Below are 22,426 nucleotides of genomic sequence, written 5' to 3'. Positions count from 1 at the left end.
TTACTTTTGTTTCATTCTTACTCAAAGTGAATCATTCTTCACAATTATATTACCGCGAGAATGCGTTTTGAAATAATTGTTGCTTAGAAAGGAAACAAGCAAATGAGAATGATTCATTTTTCCTTGCTTTAAGATGTAAACCTTACTTCCGTTTTTCATGAACTGGTTTAGTTACTAATGACTGACAAATTATTTCATCCACCGTAGAGATTGATTGAATAAGTACCATTAAAAATTATGAATGAAGTTAGGTCGAAGTTTTATAGACGAAAATGAGAAATTTAGATAAATATATTTACACATTGTAAATCTAATTTATTTTCTTTATTCTTGGAATCTTATTCCTTAAATGTGAAGGCTGACAATACCTTTCCAAAAAGAATAAAAAAAAGGGGAAAAATTGGTAGTAAGCGAGAGGAGTGTGTGAGAAACCAGGGGTAAAGCAATGGATCTGCCTCTTAAACAAATGAAGGTTATAGAATCAAGTCGAACGCCAGTAGCATTTCGTTGTCGATAAGATAATAATAATAATAATAATAATAATAATAATAATAATAATAATAATAATAATAAGAATAATAATAATAATAATAATGAGAAGAAGAAGAAGAAGAAGAAGGAGGAGGAGGAGGAGGAGGAGGAGGAGGAGGAGAAGATGGAGATATAATAATGAACGGAAGATTATTATCGCTCACAAACTTTACAAACATTCACTGGCAACTCAGTCAAGAAAGAAATTCCCTAACTGGCAACTTAACCTGTTATTTACTACGTCCACTACAGGCTACTACTCACTACCCCGTAACGTCATTCACCTGTTCTTCGTTCTTGTCTAATCTCTTCCCCTAACCCTTAACTCCGTTTCCTTTGGAATGTCTAAACCAAAAAAAGAATCGCAGCCTAAAGCACCGCGAACAGTTCCAGTAAGCGGAGACATTTTTTCAGAACTGCAGTTAATAGGTTTTATAAAACAGAGATTATTGTAACTAGCTAATCGTGAGATATCTTTGGGAGTTCATATATATGGTCTCTTACTACAAATTTATAAGACTTATCTTTCTAATTTTTGTGGATTATATACTAAAATTCCGTATGTGACTATGACCTTGAACACATCAGTAAAGTAAGCATTAGATTTCTAATCAGTGCCAAATAGAGAGATAGATATACATATAGATAGATAAATAGATAGACAGATAGATAAATATATAGATATATCCGTAAAGACCAAACCAACTGGAAGAACCACGAGTTAAACCCAAGAACGGAACTCGTTTCGGCTGAACGCAGAACCTCAAGAGAATTCATTAACAGAGAATTCATTAGCAGAGGGTCCAAGAATTCCAAAAAGTCTACACAAAAGGACTTGGAGAACAATTCCACACTGGAAAGAAGGAGAACACGGAATGCATGTGACGAAGACTCTCTGAGGTTTTTTGAGAAAGTGGAACGAACTATTTGACGGTGGGAAACAGAGCGAGGTGGACATTCCGCTGGTTTTATTGGGGAAGAAAATAGCTGCTGATGTAGTGGTCTATTGTAAGGAAAAGCGATTAATCAGGAGGGTCTTCGTGGGAGGTTAACCTACAAAGAAGACGAGGTTAATCGTTGTTCCGAGCTAATTGGGGTTGTCCTCACTCATACGTGGCTGGATAATAAGCAATTTGAAGCTTATAATTATTCTTATTCATATTGTGTTAGCAACTTTCATGGTCCAAATTAATGTGTACATCAATGTGGATCATGTGCAATATTATATACAGTATGCACACACATATATATATACATATACAGTATATGTGTATATATGTATATATAAATATGTATATATACACACATATACTGTTTGTGTACACATACCTTCACTAACGACCTAAAATTAGTACAAGGAGAACAGCTGTTGCAAAACGGAAAAAGCTGACACAGTTTCATGTGATCATAATCGCCAGAATATAAATCCTGATTCAAGAAACTAACTTCAATTCCCACAGAGTTCCCCAGTCATCGAATTCATTTCCACCTTCGTTTATCTGGAGGCATTTTGTTCAATATTTTTTTTACTTTAATTTCATAATTGAATTAATAACTGTTATTACTGCATATTATTTTTGTATGGTCTGCACTGTCATTGTTATTCATGAAACCGTTTGTAACTGTCTTCCCATTCATATCACTCAAGGTTTGCGCGCCTTTCTCTCTCTCTCTCTCTCTCTCTGTATATCTGCCTCTCGCTCTCTCTGTCACTGCACCTAATCACAGATTACATTTTTACAAATTTCCCCCCCCCCACCTCACTCTCTCTCTCTCTCTCCCACGTCCTCTGCATCTCTGATTTTTTGCCATTGCTTCTAATCCGCTTACTAAATCGATCCCTTCACATATGAATCAACAGAAGCCATGGATAAGTGCCCATGAGGGCTATGCCCAGTAAGGAGGTCAGGTTAATAAGTGGGGTAAACTTTCATTTAGTCCGGGCAGCGAAGTCGTCTTGTAGATGTCTGGGGCATATATTTAGAGGAGCCTTCTGCAATGCACCCCGTTTTCTTTCACGACGACACGTCCCGTTTTCTGTTCGTTTAATTTCGACTTCGCTGGGATTATTATGACTATTATTGTTGTTATTTTTATTGCTATTGCTCAAACTGTATGTGCATTAACAGAAAGCAATGAGAAATATAATTAACTCACTGATCAAATAGAAGAAACTGATAAGTAAACGAAAACAGTAAACAAACAAACGTTTTGTTTACGTCATGACTGGCACATTTTTTTTTTATTCAGCCTACAGCATGAACAACAACTTTCAGGAGCTTCTCTCTCTCTCTCTCTCTCTCTCGGACGTCCTTGTGGATGATGACTTTTATTTATATTCTGTTCAGTTCTCCTCACCAGCCTCCTAAGTGGATTAATCAGACGAAGTCAGTTTCTCTCAGGCGTTGTTCCCTATATGGAGTGCATGAGCTTTCAAGGTGTTGCGTGAATGTATTACTGTCTCTAAATCTGTCTTTGACCTGGTGCCTGTTTGGGCTGGCTTGTCTGGTCTGTGCTTGTTTGCTTGTTGCTTGTAATAAGTTATGAAATGACTGAAATATATATATATATATATAGACACATATATAAATAATATATATTGTATGTATATATATATATATATATATATATATATATATATATATATATATATATATACTGTATATGTCTGTGAGTGTGTGTGTGCGCGTGTATACACACATGCATGTGCATATATACACATATATGTGTATAATTTAGAATTGCATAATATATATAAATTATATATATATATATATATATATATATATATATATATATATAAAAGCATATGTACATATATTCGTATGTGCATGCGTGAGCATGTGTGTGTGTGTGTGTGTTAGTGTGTGCGGAAGTGTGCATATATGCATACTATACAACAATTTAATTCTTGCTTTAAAAAAACAATGTGAAAATAAATAAATAAAAAAAGGGCAAAGGGAATAAGCAATACCATCGATGATTCTGATGAACATAGAAGCACTTAGTGTAAGCCTCTCTCTTTCTCCCCCCTTCTCTCTCTCTCTCTCTCTCGTTTGCCCTCGTATTTCTTTCATGGAAGCCACGCCTTACGTTCGCAAGGCAGCCAACCGTGTAAGCACTGAAGATAAACCCCTGCTGCAATATAGTGTTTGGGTTCTGAAAAATGCTTGTATTTAATTTTTAATTTCATTATTCATCGTTTTATTTGTTTATTTATTTACTTATTTATTTTTACTGTGCTCTTCCCATTTTACACATATGGGCATGTGATTTTCAAACGCTAAATGAGAAAGAAACGTAACGTGTTTTTTTATTAAGAATGTTGGCATATAGAGGAACCTCTATCGAAAAAAATAAATAAACAATAAATGAAAAAAACGACCTCCTCTCTCATATTTCATAAATTCTTATGGGCAATATATGGCTCCTTTTTTTATTTGATATACGATACAGAACCTCACAGTTAATTAACTCTGTGGTTATGGCTAAAACCTAAAAGATTTTTATTTCTTTTTAAAGAGGAAGGGAGAGTTCACAAGAGGTTCTTACTATATGCTTCTTTAAATAATTGATTAAAATCTGTGCGCTGGTGTTGGTAACTGTTTGTTTATCAGAGGTGCTAATTCTGCTTGCTTTGTGTCGTGGGGTGACCGAATTAATGCTGGTCAGAATATTTTGGAATGTCATAACTTGTGTATAATGGGCTTTCACATTCTTGATTTATGACATTTTGTTTTTGTGAAGGTTGCATCTGAACCCATGTTCTAAATATTTTGGGCTGTGTCATTTTCTTTTTATTCATTTATTTATTATTTCATTTATTGTCAATATGATTTTCTGAATCGTCTACTGAATTTTCATAACCTTCTTCCATTTTATTCTGTGGAACTTTGCTGGAGAAGATCAGACCATTTGACTTATTCCAAAGAATATACGTGTGCTTCATGAATAATCATAATCATCATAATTATAATAATGTTCCTAATTTTGAATAATAAGAAATGAATTAGTCCAAGACCCGAGCTAAAAGCAGACCATAACGTGTTTAATACAGTCAGTTTTTTTAGTTATCTTTTTCAATTAATTTTAAAAATCTATTTGCCAAATTCAAGATAAAAGTAAAGTAGACACATCCAAAACATACCTAACTTCTGTAGGAGTTTCAATGAAGTTTACACTTTTGTTTAACAGTCTGAAGCCTTCTCGTTGAACAAGTCCCTTTCTCATTCCAGGTGAGACGGGCAGCGAAACCACCTAGAATGGACTCCAGGACAGATCTTGCATACAAAGCAGAATGAGACGGTATGATGTCTCCGAGTTGTGAGTTTAAGCAGTCTCCGCACAGCACGTGGAGGGTGTGTGTGCCTGCCTGACGATCGCTGGTGGAATAAATTGGTTCTTTGCGAGTGTCATCTCTCGTTCTGTATGTCTGTCTGTCTGTCTCTCACACACACACACATACTCTTTCCGTCTCTTGATATATATATATATATATATATATATATATATATATATATATATATATATATATATATATATATATATATAAAAAGCAAATGCCACGAATGAGAAGTGATACAACGGAGTGGTTGCTAGGCCTTTCCTTAATTTATATAGTCATAAGGTTCCATCCCTTCGTGATACAGTTATACACACACACACAAAATATATATACACACACACACACACACACACACACATATATATATATATATATATATATATATATATATATATATATATACATACATATATATTTATACATAACATGTATCTATGTATATCTATCGATCTCTCTGTCTATCTTTTATATACATAAATCTATATATATATTACCTATCTATATATCTATCTATCCGTATGTGTGTATATACTGTATATATACATACATATGTGTGAGTGTGTTGTGTGTGTGTGTGTGTGTGAGTATGCATGTAACCAATTTGCTGTACAAAATAAGCGAACTAAAACTTATGTCATTTACGACTATGAAAAAGCCATGAGCTTCGAATACCTGGGACAGTCACACGAACGTTGCTCTTTCTGTCGTCCAGCCCTGTATTTCGGGACAAGGACGGCCCAGGGGCTCACCACACAGACGAGGCCGCCTTCCGCTACACCAGTCTTCTACTGTATAGTCTGAGCGCGCGAACGAACACACACACACACACACACACACACATACTTAATTTCTTCGAGCCAAACCAAGGTTACCTAAACGAGACGGTCCGTCACCTGGCCCGTGCCGAAAACTGATCTTTTGAAGGTCTCGGAAACAGGTTTATCTGCACAGCCGAACCCTTATGCCTTCCTGGGTCATTTCTCTCTCTCTCTCTCTCTCTCTTTTGGGGAAAAGGGAAAGAGTTCCTGGTCTTCACTGGACATTGCACTGCCTTTCTGAGTCTGGGGAGAGAGTTCCTGATTCCTACTGAACATTGCACGGCCTTTCTGAGTCTGGGGAAAGAGTTCCTGATTCCTACTGGACATTGCACTGCCTTTCTGAGTCTGGGGAGAGAGTGCCTGATTCCCACTGGACATTGCACTGCCTTTCTGAGTCTGGGGAAAGAGTTCCTGATTCCCACTGGACATTGCACTGCCTTTCTGAGTCTGGGGAGAGAGTTCCTGATTCCTACTGGACATTGCACGGCCTTTCTGAGTCTGGGGAAAGAGTTCCTGATTCCCACTGGACATTGCACTGCCTTTCTGAGTCTGGGGAGAGAGTTCCTGATTCCCACTGGACATTGCAGCCTTTCTGAGTCTGGGGAAAGAGTTCCTGATTCCCACTGGACATTGCACTGCCTTTCTGAGTCTGGGGAAAGAGTTCCTGATTCCCACTGGACATTGCACTGCCTTTCTGAGTCTGGGGAAAGAGTTCCTGATGCCCACTGGACATTGCACTGCCTTTCTGAGTCTGGGGAAAGAGTTCCTGATTCCCACTGGTCATTGCACTGCCTTTCTGAGTCTGGGGAGAGAGTTCCTGATTCCTACTGGACATTGCACGGCCTTTCTGAGTCTGGGGAAAGAGTTCCTGATTCCCAATGGACATTGCACTGCCTTTCTGAGGTTGAGGAGAGTTCCTGAATCTAAGCGGACATTCTACTGCCTAACAATCAAAACAGTAACTAATACTGTCAGTCATAGCAAGCTTAAAACGAATGTTGGCTTCGTGAAGAAACAGTCAGGTGTATTTCTAACAGAACAAAATTGACGGGGGTAATTTTCAATTAGCAGCAGTTGTCAATCGCCTATGAAAATATATTTTTTTAAAAATTTTTATATAAAATTTTACTGAGCAAGTTTCTAGCAAACGTGCTGCTTCTGTCTAGAGCTTTACTGGTTAACAATTCTGACTGAACACTTTGTATGGCTTTAAAAGGGAGTAAGCCTTGAAGAGGTTTTTGATCGATTTTGTAGAATATATGAAGTGATTCTGCGTTTCCGTAATAGCTTGTACCCTGGTCATTTTTCAGCCCCCCCAAAAAGTAGAACTTGTGGTGAAATATATAGAAGGAAGTAACAGCAGAGAGGAACATTTCATCGGAAAATACTTTGAAGAAAAGATCATTTGTTAAAACAACTATTTTTGGCTTTCCTCTTCAATCCTACAAAAAAAAAAAAAGAATCACTCAACAATAAAAATACACTCGAAAATCAGTATTTTGAAAATAATATCAACTTCGACGAGTTGTGAAAACAGTTCCTATTGATGTCTTTCCTCTTCAATCCAACAAAAAAAAAAAAAATCGCACAAAAAGAATCACCCAACAACAAAAATACACTCGAAACTCAGTATTTACTATGGTCCCCTCCCCGAGAGGCTCAAGGTCGAAGGTCCGCAGCAAAGGAGCATTATCAACAACGTCATATTATTATTTCGGGTAAAGTCGAGCTCTTCAGCAGGACGTAGCTGCACTGATGACTCGAAATGCGAGGGAATTATCTGTTATTTCCTTTTCCCTCGAGGTCGTCATCTACGCTGGGAAGTTTATGAGGACTGGTCTTTCTCCCGTCTCAAAACAAGAAGAAGAATGGCTCGGAATTCTTCTGGCTAACTTGACTTACGAAATGCGGACGTCAGCAGACTCAACTACTGGAATTACAGTAGAATATACAATTTAGGCCAAAGGCCAAGAGCCGGGGCCTAGTAGGTCATTCAGCGCTGAAAGGGGGAACTGGGAATAAAACGATTTTAAAAGTGTAACGGGGGAAAAATACCTCACAGTTGCACTATGAAACAACTGTTAGGAGAGGGTGGAAAGTAGGATGGAATGAAGATAATTGAACGTAGGTCTCACCTATGGACAGCCTTGGCTACGCAGATTTATGGTTAACCAACGAAACTACGAAAATATGATCTTCAGTACACAGAAATTTCATATCTTCAGCGCAGGAAGAAGCTTACATCTCTCTTCCGTTAGAAATTACAGATTTCCACGGATAGTGAAGCCATCAAGAATAAGATTTTAATAAGTATGCACGATTGGAACTGGATACAGAATTTAGGCCAAAGGCCAAGCACTGGGGCCTACGAGATCATTCAGTGCTGAAATGGAAACTGAGGGTAGAAAGGTCTGAAAGGTGTAACCGGCGGAAAACCTCAAAGCAGTTGCACTAAGAAGCAATTGTTAGGAGCGGGTGGATAGAAAGATGGAAGAGAGAGACTAAGAATGGAGGTACAGTAAAAGGAATGAAAGGGGTTGCAGCTAGGGGCCGAAGGGACGCTGCAAAGAACCTTAGGTAAGGCCTACATTGCACCGCGTGAGGTGCATTGACGGCACTTGACCCCCTACAGGGAGTATACACGAGGGACGCCTGCATAGGGTCGCCCCTATCCACCAGAATGCACACGACCTTGAAGCCATGAAGAGAAAAACGCTGAGTAACAACCTTTCAATTGTGATTGGGCCGATAATGTCAGTTATCACACTTATCTCTATTACCCATATCACCGTGATAATGATCGACTTCTCAGATTTGAGAAAATCATGGCGATGTTGTGCGTCGATTTCGGATATAAGTGCTGTACCGTTTTTTTTGTAGTTTTGCTCATATGCACTTACTGTTGCTGTGGTTATGCCTGGCCTTGAGACAACACGAGTTCGTTTTTTTTTTTTTTGAAGTAAAATTTTATATAAAATTCAGTAAAATGCTAATATTTTCCATAGTTGATTTACAGCTTCTGGTAACTGAAGTTTTTCCTTATCAATTTAGTTAGAAATACATTTGCTGTTCCTTCATAAAGCCAACATTCTCTTCTAAAGTTTGCTGTGACTGAAATTATTAGTTACAGTTTTAACTACAGTATGTTTAAAAGACGTAAATTCTGGGCAAGTACTCAATATATATATAGCTAATGGACGCACCTTTCCCACTGGTTCTTTTATGTAGTCAACACGTCAGGTAGAGCAGAGTTACAGAATGACCACCGAATCCTTGAGATATACTAAAATCAACTACTCGGGTATTGTAAATAGGCCCGTACCCGACCGCGTACTCTGGACAACATTCTCAAGTCGCTACAAAATGACCAACTAATCCTTGGAATGTAAATTTATATAAAAAAAAATACTGAAGCATTGTGAACAGGCCAGCATTTAACCGACAACGTAGATCGACATAAATAATCTTTAGCTGTTACAAAGAAATAAAGAAACGCCATTTGGAACTCCCCCCACCCTCTTCCCATAGATCACTGAACTGTCGCGCGCGCGCACAGCTACGCGGCGCCGTGAGAGCGTAATCTCTCCTACGTAACGACGGCAAACAGCTAGGTAAATTCTACGGTTGCATACCTGTAGTCGGAGGGGTAATTAAGGTAATCACGTAACGTACGCGCCGTTATTTTCTTGTACGTCATTCGGTGTGCTTTTTTTCTTAATGGATCTTTGACTGAATGAAGGACCCCACTCTTTTTCTCCCCTTACGCAACCGGTGGCGTTGAAATGCTTATACTCGTATTCCCTTGATGTTTACGCAATGCTCTAAATAGTTGCGTTGGCGAATTTGAAATGTTTCAGCGCTCTTGAAATCCCTTTGTTGGTGTGAGTGTTTGCAATGCAGAGATTCTTATTATAGAGTTAAATTCTTATTTGAATTCTAGTGGGTTACGTTGTTAGTATTTGTTTTATTTAGGCAATTTGTTTATAGATTCGAACTGTCTTTCTATTATTGTATGTGTATTATTGTGTTTATATAAAATGATGTAAGTATATCTATACACACATATATATACATATAATATATATAATATATAATATAATATATATATATATATATATATATAAAACTACATATATATATATATATATATATATATATATATATATATATATATATATATATATATATATATATATATATATATATATATATCACTCACACACACACACACACACACACACATATATATATATATATATATATATATATATATATATATATATATATATATATATAACATACATACACACACACACGCATACATACACACATACTTACATAAATGTTGACAAAACAAGTCTGTTCACTCTTCATCATGTGGTATCAAGAGAGAGAGAGAGAGAGAGAGAGAGAGAGAGAGAGAGAGAGAGAATACTTGACAGTTCATTGGCGAATTCTTTTTAACCGCCTCATCAACGAAGTATGATTTCCGTCGTTAACAAACGTGCGGTATATTAAAACTCTCACTTGCCAGATTTTTTTTTTTATGTTGCTGTGGTTTTTTTCTGCACTTTTTTTTTTGCTTAACGTTAAGTCTCGTTAATTTCGCGTGCATTTTGTAATAGTTCTTTCTCACAGTTTTTTGTTTTTCTCTTTCGTAACATCAGTAGCAATAATAATATAATAATAATAATAATAATAATAATAATAATAATAATAATAATAATTATTATTAACTATTATTATTATTCTGAAAGAATGAACCCTATAATAATAATAATAATAATAATAATAATAATAATTATTATTATTATTATTGTTATTCAAAAAGAAGAACCCCTATTCATACGGGGCCATTAACTTGAATTAAAGCTTCCAAAGAATAATAATAATAATAATAATAATAAATAATAATAATAATAATAAACCTTCCAAAGAATAATAATAATAATAATAATAATAATAATAATAATAATAATAAAAATAAAAATAAACAGAAAACACAGATTTACGTATGTATACAGTTCTTTTTTACATCTGAATTTAAGGAACTCGGTTAAAGTGGGCGTATGCAAATTATCGGGTGGTGATGCTATTCCAAATTCATGCACCTCATTATATTCCGTATGATAAACCTGTCCTGAAGAAATGCATAAACCTATTGCCATTATTCATCACAGAATAAACTGCAAGAAATATTCAAGAGAATATTTCTAGGCCAGCGTAAGAATATAAAGTTTTAGTGTTAAGGGGCCAAAGATAGTCCCTTTTCGTCAAGTGAATACGGTATATTTTTCACGAGGTAATATAAGCGTTGAGTGAATGATCATTATTCAAGCAAGCAAGAGTGACAGCGATCTCTTACAAGTCAGGAAGAGGACCTGAGACCTTCACCGTGTTTTCTCCTCGAAATATGATTGTGGGGGGGCTTACTGTATAACGGTTCATAATAGCATCCATCTAGACGACAATTTACCTATTGTCTTTCAAGGATTCGTAAGCACTTCCTTGATGCAAATTACCGGCTTGTGTACAGATCTTATGTAACGCTTAAAACTGTTGTTGTTATAATTGTTATTGTTGTTGTTTTTCTTGTTGTTCAGAAGGATGATACTCTTCTTTTTTCCGCTCTGAGGAAATCATGGTTACTGTCGTAGATTTTATTCTTTTATTGCGAGGGACATCAGGAACAGATGTCTTCTTCTTTCTACGGTAGGTTGTTATCGTCTTTTATCGACTAAATTTTTTTTCTATTAAGAAGCCACAGACAGGAGATATGTGAAATGCTTCTAAGTGAAAAATTTCTAAATAAAAGTAAACAAACCTCGTGACGTCATTGTCACAGATTACGCGTTGATGTCGAAGGTGGAAGAAACAGCTGACGCTCCTAAACTCGAGGAGGAGGAGGAGGAGGAGGAGGAGGAGGAGGAGGAGGAGGAGGAGGAGAAGTAAGTGGTTGAGGGGGAGGTTGAAGAGGAAGAAGAGGAGGAGGTTGATAAGGAGATTGAGGAGTAAGAGATTGAGGAAGATATTGAAGAGGAGGAGGAGGAGGGGGAGGAGGAGGAGGTTGAGGGGGAGGTTGAAGAGCAGGAGGAGGAGGAGGAGGAAGAGAAGGAGGTTGATAACGAGACTGAGGAGGAGGAGGAGGAGGAGAAGGTTGATAAGGAGATTGAGGAGGGAGGAGGAGGAGGAAGTTGAGAACTAGAAGGAAGTTGAAGAGTAGAAGGAGGAGGAAGTTGAGGAGGAGAAGGAAGAGATTGAGGAGGAGGAAAGAGAGAGAGAGAGAGAGAGAGAGAAATGAGATCAGTATAAAAAGCAGAGAGAGAGACGAAGACGCATCCATTTGCAGACATTCCTCGGCTTTTGCGGTCCGCCTGCTCGACCCTGGTATACAGTCTATAGCCGAGACTGTCGACCCTCTTCAGTCTGTTCTCTTGTTGATGTCGATTTGCCTTGTGCTTTGGTCCGTTCGCTGTTTAGTATTCATTTATTTATTTATTATTTTCCTATTTATTCATTTATTTGTGAATTGGAATTTATAAAACTGACTGTATATAATAAATAAGATTTGAGGTTTAGTTTTTATTAGTTTTCTGTAAAAGAAAACTATTGTGCCGGCTTTGTCTCTCTGTCTGTCCACACTTTTTTCTGTCCGCCCGCAGATCTTAAAAACTACTGAGGAGGCTAGAGGGCTGCAAATGGGTATATTAATCATCCACCCTCCAATCATCAAACGTACCCAATTGCAGCCCTCTAGCCTCCTCAGTAGTTTTCGTTTCATTTAGTTTAAAAGTTAGCACCAATATAGGCCAGGCGACCACCGGGCGTGGTTAAAGTTTCATGGGACGTGGCTCATACAGCATAAATGAGACCACCAAAGATAGTCTATTTTCGGTGGCCTCGATTATACCCATGTACAGAAAACTCGATTGCACCACAGCCCTCGGCGCATTTTTCACTTGTTTGAAAGTTTCTTAATTGAAAAAAACGTTGAACATTTATAGAATAAAGAAAAAGAACTAGAATATAAGAGAATAACGGTGAAATTTGTGTTGCATTTTCAAAATTTGGTTCATCATGCACACGGTGATATTGTATACATAATTATGTGATATCCTAGGCATAATCTTATAATACTGTATACATATCATATGATATTATATACATAATCTTATGATATTGTATACATACTCTTGCTCACTAAAAAAACAAAAGCATACAAAGAAAAATCAGCAATGGCGAACTTGTTCAAGGAAGCAGCAACTTCACGAACTTCCAAATAAGGGGAGAAATCCTCCTCGCTACTGCAAGGACCAGAAATCCCAAAATACAGAAGAAGAAGAAGAAGAAGAAGAAGAAGAAGAAGAAGAAGAAGAAGAAGAAGAAGAAGAAGAAAATAAGGAGAAGAAGGAGAAGAAGAAGACAAGGAGAAGAAGGAGAAGAAGACAAGGAGAAGAAGAAGAAGAAGAAGAAGAAAGAAAAGAAGAAAGAAGAAGAAAAACAAGTGGAAAGAAGAAAACAGGAGAAGAAGGAGAAAGAAAGAAGACAGTATGAAGAAGAAGAAAAGGAGGAGGAGAAGAAGAAGAAGAAGAAGAAGAAGAAGAAGAAGGAGACAAGGAGGAGGAGGAATACGAAGAAGAAGAAGAAGACAAGGAGGAGGAGGAGGAGGAGGAGGAGTACGAAGAAGAAGAGAAGAAGAAGACAAGGAGAAGAAGGAGAAGAAGAAGACAAGGAGAAGAAGGAGAAGAAGAAGACAAGGAGAAAGAAGACAAGGAGGAGGAGGAGTACGAAGAAGAAGAAAAAGAAGAAGAAGAAGAAGAAAGAAGAAGAAGAAGAAGAAGAAGAGAAGAAGAAGGAGGGAGGAGGAGGAGGAGGAGGAGGGGGAGGGGAGGAGGAGGAGGGAGGAGGAGGAGGAGAAACTGAAGAAGAAGAAAGAGAAAAGAAGGCAGAGGAGGAGGAGGAGCCTGAAGAAAGAAAGAAGAAGACGAAGAAGACGAAGAAGAAGAAGAAGAAGAAGAAGAAGAAGAAGAAGAAGAAGAAGAAGAAGAAGAAGAAGAAGAAGAAGGAAGACTGTATAACTGGTTCGCTCCGGATGCCGGGTTAAAAGGTCTGGGACAATCGTGATGATGGGAGGAAGGAAGTGATTTGCATATTCACTAATGGAGAGCTTTTTTCTTTTTTTTACTGTTTGTGTATTGCGCATTTTGATGCTCTTTTGTATACGTATTGCTTGCTAAGGGGTATTATATTTTTCAGCGTTAATAATAATAATGTATATAATAATAATAATAATACTAATAATAATAATATAGTAGCATTGCAGAAAAAAAATTGAAAAAAAAAGGACTATTTTCTGTTTGTCTACCTGCCTTAATAATAATAATAATAATAATAATAATAATAACAGCCACACACAATATACTAGCATTTTATTGCAGAACAAAAAAACAAATTGAAAAAAATGTATGACTATTTTCTGTTTTTGTCTAACTGCCTTAATAATAATAATAATAATAATAATAATAATAATAATAATAATAATAATAATAATAATAATAATATAGTAGCATTTTATAGCAGAACAAAAAAGCAAATTGAAAAAAATGTATGACTATTTTCTGTTTTTGTCTACCTGCCTTAATATGTGTAATAATAATAATAATAATAATAATAATAATAATAATAATAATAATAATAATATACTAGCATTTTATTTTAGAACAAAAACAAGTGAAAAAATGACTATTTTCTGTTTTTGTCTACCTGCCTTAATAATAATAATAATAATAATAATAATAATAATAATAATAATAATAATAATAATAATAATAATAAAATTTCTTGACATTACATGCATTTTATTGCAGAACGAAAAAATATTTGAAAAATCAAATTTGTGACTTCTGTTTCTGCCTACCTGCCTAATAATAATAATAATAATAATAATAATAATAATAATAATAATAATAATAATTTTCTTGACCTTACGAGCATTTTATTGCAGAACAAACAACTAACAATTTAGAATTATGACTATTTTTCGTTGATGCCTACTTGCTTCCGGGGTAAGAAAAGCTTCACTTCCAGGTGGTGGTCAAAATCATTATCCTTAATTTTATTGTCCCTCAGACATCGTACAAAGCATCAGAATGGCCCATTCTTTACCTGATTGCAGCACCGGCATGCCATCTGTCACAGATACGTGTAATGGAATGTACTATCCCATTAATCCAGCAATCTTCCTTTGTCCTATTGTTGACAAGATACCAACCAGAAGTCAGCACTCGCCACTTACTGTAGCTCTTGTATTATTGAGTTCTCTGGAGGGTAGTGCCTGCCATGGTGTACTGTAGGCATTACTTGAGGGTTCTTTGCAGCGTCCCTTCGGCCCCTATCTGCAACCTCTTTCATTCCTTTTACTATTCCTCCCATCATATTCTCTTTCTTCCATCTTATTTTCCACCCTCTCCTAACGATTGTTTCATAGTGCAACTGCGAGATTTTCCTCCTGTTACGCCTTTCAAACCTTTTACTGTCAATTTCCGTTTCAGCGCTGAATGACCTCACAGGTCCCAGTGCTTGGCCTTTGTCCTAAATTCTATATTCCATTCCATTCCACAGCTGCATCCACTTTTTAGCCTTTTACTTTACCTCCATTCCAGTTTCCTGTCTTCCATCTTGTTGTTCAACCTCTCTGACTATTACTGCTTAGTGCGACTGTGGGTTTTTTTTTTTTTTACCCAGTTTCATCTTTAGATAAATGATCTTCATCTCATTTATTTTCTGGATCTGTTCATCTTGCTGTCCAACCACCCTAACTCCCTCTTTCCAATGTCTCGAAAGCTGAATGGCAGAACGTGCCCTACTACTTGGCCTTGTAGTCTAAATTTCATGAAAATAGTCAGCCATTCTACCTGACTTCTATAGCAGTGATTTTCATGATTACTCACGGTGACTTATGAGAAGATCCGCCTTTACTTGTCTGTCTTTTATATAATTCCCAACCTTGTAGAGCAACTTAACTTTGTATTATTAGTTTTCTGTGAAAGAAAACTATCGTGCCGGCTTTGTCTGTCCGTCCGCACTTTATTCTGTCTGCACTTTTTTCTGTCCGCACTTAGTTCCTCATTGGGTGGGTGGGTACCGTTCACAGCTAGCACTCTGCTGGCCCCGCGTTCGAATCTCCGACCGGCCAATGAAGAATTAGAGGAATTTATTTCTGGTGATAGGAAATTCATTTCTCGCTATAATGTGTTTCGGATTCCACAATAGAAAGCTGTGGTGGTCCCGTTACAGTAACCAATTGGTTCTTAGCCACGTAAAATAAATCTAACCTTCAGGCAGCCCTAGGAGAGCTGTTAACAGCTCAGTGGTCTGGTTAAACGAAGGTATACTTCTACTTTTTCTGTCCGCCATCAGATCTTAAAACTATTGAGTTAGGGCTGCAAATTGGTATGGTGATCATCCACCCTCCAATCATCAAACACACTAATTGCGGCCCTCTAGCCTATTATTTTTATTTAAGGTTAAAGTTAGCCGTAATCGTGCTTCTGGCAACGGTATGGATAGGCCACCACCGAGGCGTGGTTAAAGTTTTCCAGGAGTCGCGTGAGTATGCCGAGACACCGGAGAGATCTATTTTCCGGTGGCCTTGATTATACGCTGGCGGCTGCACAGAAAAACTCGACTGCGCCGAGGAAACTTCGGCGCATTTTTTACTTGTTTTAATTGCCTTCAATTACCTGTATAGTGTTGGTTCGCCACGTCTAAGAAATCCTTAACTTTTAGTTATATGTCACTAAGGTTATATTTATCACTCATTCAAATACCTTTCTAATTTGTTTATCCTTAGCTTACTATAAGATACCAGAAAAAGTTTTTCAATACTGATCCACTTCCTCGTTTCCAGAGCCCCTTGCGATCCAAGACAACGAACCGAATATCACCAGCAGTAGCTCTTTGATGATGGGCTTCTCTGGAGGAGGAGGAGAAGGTGGAGGAGGAGGAGGAGGAGGCGGAGGACACACTCGAAGGAAGAGATCGGTGTTTCACCTCGTCCAGATGATGACTTGCGCCGTCCCCTGCAACCCTCTGGATTATAAAGGATACGGCTGCTACTGCATTTCCTGGGGTCAGGAATCGTCGTCGACAGTATTGACAAGTAGTGGTTCCTGGAACGACTGATGGGGGTGGTGGGGGAGAGGTGGAGGTGGGGGGAATGGTTCCTAGACAGACATACGAATTTGGAGGAGGAGGGAGAAATATTCATGGCTTAGTAAGTCTGAGTTATCCGGAACGATCAGCGTAAAATAAAACTTGGTACATAATTTGGGTGTCGAGGGAAGGTAGGTAGGGGTTTGGGTGGTGGAAAAAGGGGGTGGGGCTAGTCCCAAGATAGGGTTTGGTGGGGCGGGAGATGGGGGATGAAGTTCATGGCTTTGGAAGTCTGAGTTGCCCAAAAAAATAAAACGCAGTAGATAATTTAAGCAACTTTCTCACTGAAAGCATACCACTTGTATTAAGGAAAATACAAAGAGAGAATTTCCAACAGAAATTTGTAGTTACCCTAAAACTCATTAGTTCGAGAGAAAACAAAAAAGGGTTTGATAGCCAAGTAAGTGGGTTTAGTAAAACAAAGCCTTAATCTTTTGATGTTTAGTGTAAATTTTGCTAGTTCGTGGGAAGATAAATAAGGCGGTATTTCTTAGGTGGGCTTTGATGAAGTCTCTACAATATTTGTAAGTAGGGGAAAATAAGAACAAACGAGATTGGATGGTAAAGTGAGTTTGTTTTGTTACGAATGAAACACAAACATTTTGTATCCATTGTAAAGTTTATGATTTCTTCAAAAAACCGAGTTGCAATCGAGATATGTTTAATTTGTTTCGTAAAAAATATAAAAAGAAAATAAAAAAAAACTTTATCCTTGTGTTTAAAAGGAGCCAAGGATGAAAATGGAAAAATAACGTTACCATTTTTAATAAGTCATTCTAACATATACTATCGAATAAAAAAAATGTGGGCTAGGGATTGGAAGAGATTTATAAACTCTCAAAGGGGAGAATAACATTCATTAATCCAAGTCACCAAATATTCAATTTCGAGAATGGCTTTTATTTGCATATTCTTTGCCTAAAGCAAATCTAATCTTATATACCTTTAATCTGATTCCCCTCTCCCTTAAAACATCATGGGACTTATCATGCTATCTACATTTATCAATTTTTCTGAAACGAAGCCAGTCACATCTGGCGAAGAAGATGATGAAGAAGAAGGAGACCCGTATACCCAAATAATCCCCAAAAATGTGTTCAACATTGCAGGTGTTGCAAGGGCCACGACTGGTGTTACGAAAACGCCCGTTGTAAAGGCCTCGATCACTACTTCACTCCTTACAAGTGGAAGTGCAATGGGGGCAGCCCCTACTGTGGTGAGTCTGTAGACTACTACTGACGAGGATAGAGAGATAACAGAGGGAATTTTAACGAAAGGACTTATACCCTAACGGGAATGGGAGACTAAAGAAAACTGGATTAACTAAAGGACCTCCTTTGACGAGAATGGGAAACAAAGTAAATGTTTTCACGAAAGGACTCACTTAGACGGGAATGGGAGACTGGCAATGTTTCAGCTAAAGGACCAGCTTTGACAGGAATGGGAGACTTTATAAATGTCTTAACAAAAGGACTTGCTTTGACAGGAATGGGAGACTTTATAAATGTCTTGCCAAAAGGACCTGCTTTGACAGGAATGGGAGACTTTATAAATGTCGTAACAAAAGGACCTGCTTAAACGGGAATGGGAGACTTAATAAATGTCTTAACAAAAGGACTTGCTTTGACAGGAATGGGAGACTTTATAAATGTCGTAACAAAAGGACCTGCTTTCACGGGAATGGGAGACTTCATAAATGTCGTAACAAAAAGGACCAGCTTTGACGGGAATGGGAGACTTTATAAAAGTCTTAACTAAAGGACCAGCTTTGACGGGAATGGGAGACTTAATAAATGTCTTGAACTAAAGGACCAACAGACAGAATGAGCTTGTATGTCTTAACTAAAGGACCAGCTTTGACGGGAATGGGAGACTTAATATATGTCTTAACTAAAGGACCAGCTTTGACGGGAATGGGAGACTTAATAAATGTCTGAACTAAAGGACCAGCTTTGACGGGAATGTGAGGCTTAATAAATGTCGTAACAAAAGGACCAGCTTTGACGGGAATGGGAGACTTTATAAATGTCTTACCAAAAGGACTAGCTTTGACGGGAATGAGAGACTTAATAAATGTCTTAACAAAAGGACCTGCTTTGACGGGAATGGGAGACTTAATAAATGCCTTAACAAAAGGACCTGCTTTGACGGGAATGGGAGACTTTATAGATGCCTTAATAAAAGGACATACTGTGGGAGACCAAACACATGTCCTAACAAAAGGACCATTTCTCAAAAAAAAAAAAAAAAAAAAAAAAAAAAAAAAAAAAAAAAATTGAGGGAGGTCTTGAAATACTAATTGTTACCTTTCAATACCTTATAATTCCTATACTTTTCATTATGGGTAGAGGTTTGAAGTATTGACGATTAATATGACTTAATGCGTTATATGACTTGCATTATAATCAATCCACGGATTCTGTAATCTGTCACGTGACTGAACCTTGAGGATTTAGTACAATAAATGAGAATGAGACAGAAAATTCTGACATGCCGTAACAATATTCTATTTTTCCTTCTGCATTTATTATGAGACATTTAGTGACAAAATTAAATATTCTATTTTAAATTTTGCTAATGATAAGAACCTTGATGACGAATTAAACAGTTTTTCCTTTTCTTTTTAAACTGCAGTGAATTAGAAGCTGGAAAACATATACAAAACACGAACCCAGACCAATAACCGACTCTCCAAATCATTTGACAGATGCTGTGCCCAACACGACCAATGTTACTACAGGGCACAGTGCCCGCTCATACTCATGTACTTTGCCTCATACCTCTGGACTTGCCAACAACGAAGACCAAGATGCGGTAAGAAGGCGAGAGTGAAGGCGGGAGAGAAGTCTCTTACACGCCCAGCGAATTTACTTCGTGGGCGGGATGATCGGAACTGAGACGACTCTTAAACAATAAAATCAACACAGAACGACTTGCGCAATTAATCTAACAATAATTTCACATGGAAAAACGACACTCTGAAGATGATATATACGAGGAACATTCAACAGTTATCTACGAATATCCTACAGTTACAGAAATGGTGGTCTGCCAGTCCACCCGAGGACGGTCGTTAACAGCTCATTAACAGCTCAATAACAGCTCATTAACTGATCTTTTGTTGACTCAACTCGACACATAACGACAAGATAAGTATCATAAGTTTTAGACGCAACTGTTCCACATCTTACCCTTTTTTTTTTTTTTCTGGTCCTCCTGCCCAAGTTCTTCAAACGCTTTGCATGATTCTGATGTTGACCTCCACTCTGTTTTTGTGACCTGGCCGTAGAAATTCTTCATTGCAACTTTGGTGACCTATTTCAGGCTATGGTTCTGAAACAAGACAAATTTTTAAAAATTTTAATCTTATGTCCATGAATCCTCGTTTTTTTTTTTATTTCAGTGAAATCATCAGTATAATCAATATGGTCCACTTTGACCAGATTCTTTCATTGCATTAAGTTTTACTAAATTTTCACACATTGAAGGCTACATAGTCTTAAGTGAATAAGGAGTTGATACTTAAAATAGGCACTTCCATTCATAGTTCCGTAATTTTTCAGATCAGAGCTTGCTTGTCCTTGTAATTGTCGTGCTTGAATGATGAAAAATTTAAAATAATTTTAAAATAAAATGTTCACTTACTGCTCAGTTTGAAACGTAAATTTTTATAAATTCCTTGTCACTGATTACTGGCATTTTTGAGAAACAGTTTGAAAGAATATACTGTCAAAATGTTCAGATTTTAGATATAACTTTGACGTGTTTAAACTTCACACGTCTAAGGGTAGGCCTAGACGATCAATTATTTTTTTAGTAATATTTTGCATGTCAGTAACTTTATGAATATGTTTGCATCAATACTATACATCAAGCTTTCAAGATACACAGGATATACATTATACATACAGCTTTCAAGATGCACAATAAAATATCTGCCGCACCGCTAAGATTTTTGTTAAATATTGATAGTCTAGCAAACCCTTACGACAGACTTTGTACATTTCAATGTCTTATGTAAATAAATATTATTTTTGTAAGACGTTCTATTCTACTCAAAAGTTACCAAGACTTTCAAAGACTCGCTTCCTTCCAGTGACGCGGAAAGGCCCCATAGGAGCGCCGAACAGCTGCGGGCATCAGCTGTGCGAGTGCGACCGGGAATTCGTCGAGTGCCTGAAGCAGTACCCTTGCCCGAAGCGGAGGGCAGTGTGCATGACCTCTCCCTGGAGGTACTGGCAGAACCTCTTCATGGGCATGTCCAGTGGCACGGGCACGGGGGAAAGTCAGCACGCTGAGGAACAGCAGCAGCCTGCTGTGTTCGAAATCAGCTTCGCTGACGACGATGCTACTGCTGCTGTGACTCTGGAGATCAGCACTGACAGCATCCAGCACGAAGTCAGCACAGATTACCCAATGCACCCGGTCGCGGAATCAAGCACGCACCAATATTACGAGGCTGCCTAGAAGCTGTCACGAAATGCGAATGCTAATTGCTTTATATATATAATCATTTAAACTTGATCACTTGCACAATTCTTCTGTGCATTAATGCAATTAACAACAGGACCAAATTTGAACGGGATGGCGTCTAAGGGAATTTCTATTTAAAGAAAAAGTTACCAGATTTCAAGGACTGTATGCCCTCATCGCTGGTAGCTGTAGCATTTTACGGCTACCAGATGATGAGGACAGACTGCCTTAAAAGCTTGTGTAAATTTTTCGACTGAAAATCTCCGTTAGACATTAGACACCACCCTATTTTAATGAGGTTCTGTTATTATATATATATATATATATATATATATATATATATATATATATATATATATATATACATACCTTCGGCTTTCTGGGAATGTCTGTTCGTGTCCTTCCTTTCTGAAGCAGGACTTCTTTTGGGTGTGTCTCGCTCTGTCGTTGTTCAGTGGTGCAAATGAGATTCGCCAGCTTGTTATCAAAAGGAAGGAAAACTTCTATTTATTTTCTTTATGCTTTTGTGCACTCACTGCCACCCTTGATCCCCAAGCACTAGTAGCATCTGTAGCCCGTAGTTTCAGCCTCTTTTTCCTCCCTAGGTGAATCTAGATCTCCAACAAACCTATTTCTAGTGTTTATGTTTCTGTCATTTGAGATTGTTTAATGAACTGTGAGAATTCCTGTCATATCTTTGATGTATTCCATTACATTTACAAAAACGACTCACAGTCAACTATGCAAAGGTATATACTGTAATTTGACGTATTTTATGCAACTATAATTACTACCCTTGTTTATGTTGAAATGACATCTCTGAGGAGAATTTGCAAAAATTCTTGAATAATTTTCCCACCTGTTGTGAATGTTTAAAGTTGTGGTGAAAATCCGAGGTTAAGTTTTGATTCCTTAATTTCCTTACGTCATGAATGTGGAGCCCTAAAAAACCTGAATAAATGCTTGCTATGGAAAAAGTTATTAGAACAAAGCAATGCTTGTAGTGCTTGTCGTGATTAGTCAGCGACAGTGTTGCATGCTCAGT

At 37.4% G+C, this 22,426-nt stretch overlaps 1 pseudogene; it reads left to right on the top strand.

The window, feature by feature from the left end:
• The window catches only part of LOC136844408 (uncharacterized), a 94,777-nt pseudogene extending 73,092 nt beyond the window's left edge, over window positions 1-21,685 (top strand).
• Window positions 21,686-22,426: the final 741 nt, after the last annotated feature.

This window comes from Macrobrachium rosenbergii, chromosome 2, assembly GCF_040412425.1.
Source record: "Macrobrachium rosenbergii isolate ZJJX-2024 chromosome 2, ASM4041242v1, whole genome shotgun sequence".
NCBI lineage: Eukaryota > Metazoa > Arthropoda > Malacostraca > Decapoda > Palaemonidae > Macrobrachium > Macrobrachium rosenbergii.
This window is presented reverse-complemented; position numbering and strand designations above follow the sequence as displayed.